This window comes from Orycteropus afer, unplaced genomic scaffold, assembly GCF_000298275.1.
Source record: "Orycteropus afer afer isolate SDZICR_OR568_19922 unplaced genomic scaffold, OryAfe1.0 scaffold00232, whole genome shotgun sequence".
In the NCBI taxonomy this organism is placed as follows: Eukaryota; Metazoa; Chordata; class Mammalia; order Tubulidentata; family Orycteropodidae; genus Orycteropus; species Orycteropus afer.
In genome coordinates, this window is record NW_006921819.1 from 3,483,508 (window position 1) to 3,486,929 (window position 3,422).

A 3,422-nucleotide genomic window follows, 5' to 3' on the forward strand; every position below is an offset into this window, starting at 1 on the left:
TTTTTTTTTTTCTAATATAGAATAATCCTTGCATACCTGGTATGAATCATACTTGGTCATGGCTAGAATTTTTTGAAGATTTTTGCATCTATATTTATAAGGGATGTTAGTATGTAATTTTCCTTTTTGTGACTTATTAACCTTTTTTAGTATCAAGGTTATGCTTATTTCATAAAATTAATTTGAGAGTATTCAATCCTTTTCTATGTTCTGAAATAGAGTAGGATTGTTGTTAGCTCTTCTCTGAATGTTTGGTAGAATTCCCTATTGAAGCTGTCATGGCCAAGCATTTTTGTTGTTGTTGTTGGGGGGTTTGGTGATTAAGTTTGTCAACTTGCCTGGGCCTTGTTGAGTGGCTCAGCAGCTGAATGGAATCATTCCCCATAGTGAGATTGGTAATTTACTCCATGGTGGAATCAATTGGAGCAGGTGAGTACCTGCTTTGGATATGCGGTCTTCTTCCTGTATATAAGAAACAGCTTTGGGAGTGGTCTGTAGCTTATGGCACACTTAGACCCTGCATGTAACCATGTCATTCGTTGTTCAGCAGCTTGCCATGCTCTACTGACCTTGAGACTTACAATAGACTTAAATTAATAGCCTGCCGTGTGGTTTGGTAACATTGGGACTGTGTCTTTTTACTTGTCAATCTTGGGCTTGTTAACCTCAGCAGCCAGCCGCTGTCTGAGCGAATAAATGCCTCTAGCTCCAGTGGGCCAGAAGCAGAAGGCAGAGCTGGACCCCAAGGTCAAGGGGCTTTCACCCAGCACCTAGAGCCTGGCATTTTGAATTTGGACTTAAAGCTTCCAAACTCAGAGAAAAAACTCCTGTTTGTTAAGGCCCTCCCATTTGTGGTATAGTCCTGTCAGAGTGGCACTAGGTAACCAGAACAAAATATGGTACCGAGAGAGTGGGGTGCTCCTCTGACAGATACCTAAAATATGAAAACAGGAGTGGAATGCGTCCTTGACTGGATACCCTGGCAGGGAGATCCCGGCATACGGCATGACAGATGGCAGGAGCAAAAGTAAGAGACCGACATGAGAAATGGCTGGAACAAAGTAGAGAGACCAGCATGAGGGATGGCAGTAGCAGAGCCCAGAGACCAGCATAAGACAGTGACAGCCTTACCAGCCCAAGAAGGAGAAAGCTAGATGCCATTGCTCAGGTGGCTTCCTGGCAGAGTGGGTTGCATTCAGGTGTTAATTGGTGAAGAGACCATCATAAAATGGAGTAGCAGGTTGGCTGGCCCAAGGAGCAAGAAAGCTAAGTGTCCTTTGGGCAGAAAGATTTCCGGGGGAGTGGGTTGCCCTCGGGCATTAACCGGCAGAAGAGCAGAGACTAAGGAAATGTGGAGCAGAGCTGCCTCAGCCTCAAAGGGTAGGACCATTGCCTTTGGGGGTGTAACCACCATTATCCCCTAGGTTTCAAAAAGTTAGACTTTCAGCAACTTGTTTCATGTGAGCTAGTGGGATGGAGCCATAGCTCCTGCCCAAGAATGAGGGGGCAGGGCTGCCATGCCCAAGAGACAGAGGAATGGGGCCCACCAGGCCAAGGGGGTGAAGTCACCACTCAGGAACTAGGAGACTGGAGTCACCCAGTGAAGAGATCAGTACAGATACCACCCATTGAAGATCTGTACAGGTGTTAAGTTGACAAGGGTGGAATTGTGGTGGTTAAGTTTGTCAACTTGGTTGGGCCTGGTTGAGTGGCTGGGCAGCTGAATGGAGTTATTCCCCATGTGAGACTGGTAATTAGTTCCAAGGTGAAATCTATTGGAGCAGCTGAGTAGCTGCTTTGGGTATGTGGTCTTCTTCTTGTATATAAAAACAGCTTTGGGAGTGGTCTCTAGCTTATGGCATACTTGTACCTGGCATGCAGCCATGTCATTGTTTAGCAGCCTGCCATGCTCTGCTGGCCTTGGGACTTAAAATGGATTTAAATTAATGGCCTGCTGTGTGATTTGGTAACATCAGTGTGTACCTACTAATGGCCTACTGTGTGGTTTGGTTACATCGGGACTGTGTCTTTTTACTTGTCAATCTTGGGCTTGTCAGTCTCAGTAGCCAGCAGCTGTCTGAGTGAAGAAATGCTTCTAGCTCAAGCAGGCCAGGAGCAGGAGGCAGAGCTGGACCGCAAGGTTGAGGGGCTTTCACCCAGAACCTAGAGATTGGCACTTTGAACTTGAACTTAAAAGCTCCAAACTGTAAGAGAATAAACTCATGTTTGTTAAGGCCATCCCATTTGTGGTATATTCTTGTCAGAGCAGCACTAGATAACCAGAAAAGGGGGAGTTTTTTATGACCTGTTCAAGTTTTCAATTTCTTCTTTTGTTATATGCCTGTTCAGATTTCCTATCTAAGTCTGTGTTAGTTTAAGCAGGTTACATGTTTCTAGAAATTTGTCCATTTCTTTTGGACTTTCAAATTTGTTGGAGTACAGTTCTTCATAGTATTCTCTTATTATCTTTATTATTATTATTTATTTTGGTTAGCTCTGTCGTGGCATTGTCCATTTTATTTCTTATTTGTGTTATTTGCATCTTGTATTTTTTTCCTTTGTTAAATTTGCCATTGTTCTATCAATTTTATTAATCTTTTCAAAGAAACAGCTACTAGTCTTGCTGACTTTTTCAATTATTTTATTTTTCATTTATTTCTGCTCAGATCTTTATTTCATTTCTCCTGGAGACTTAGGCTTCTTTTGCTGCTCTTTCACACATTGTTGGAGTTGTTGGGTTAAGATGTTGATGACATTTCTTTGTTCTTTTTAATAAGTGCATTTAATTTTATTAATTGACCTTAAATATTGCTTTCGCTGTGTCCCAAAGGTTTTGATGTGTTGTGTGTTCACTTTTGTTTATAGTTATTATTTTATTTCACATTGTTTCTTCTGTTACTCAGTCCTTTTTTGAGCTGAGTGTAATTCAGTTCACAGGCATTTCATGTTTCCCCATCTTCCTATTTTTCAAATATCCCTATAATTCTAATTTTATAGTGTTGTGATCTGAGAACATGCTTTGTAGTATGTTGAAGTATTTTAATTTGTTGAGACTTGTTTTCTGGCCTAAATTATATTCTACTCTGGAGAGTGATACATTTGCATTGGAAAAAATGTATACTGTGTTTTTATTTGGCTATGTGTTCTGTATATGTCTGTGAGGTTAAGGTGGTTGATAGTGTTTTTGAGATTTATTAATTTTTTTTGTATGTTTGTTGAGTTTTTTTCTAGTTGCTGTCTTTTATTGAAAGTGGTTTGTTAAAGCCTCCTACTACTATTTTAGAACTATCGATTCTCCTTTTCAATCAATTAATGTGAGCTTTATGTATTTTGGAGTCTTTCATTGTGTGCATTGATATTTATTATGGTTATGCCCTCTTGGTGGATTGACACTTTTATCATTTTATAATGTCCTTTCTTGT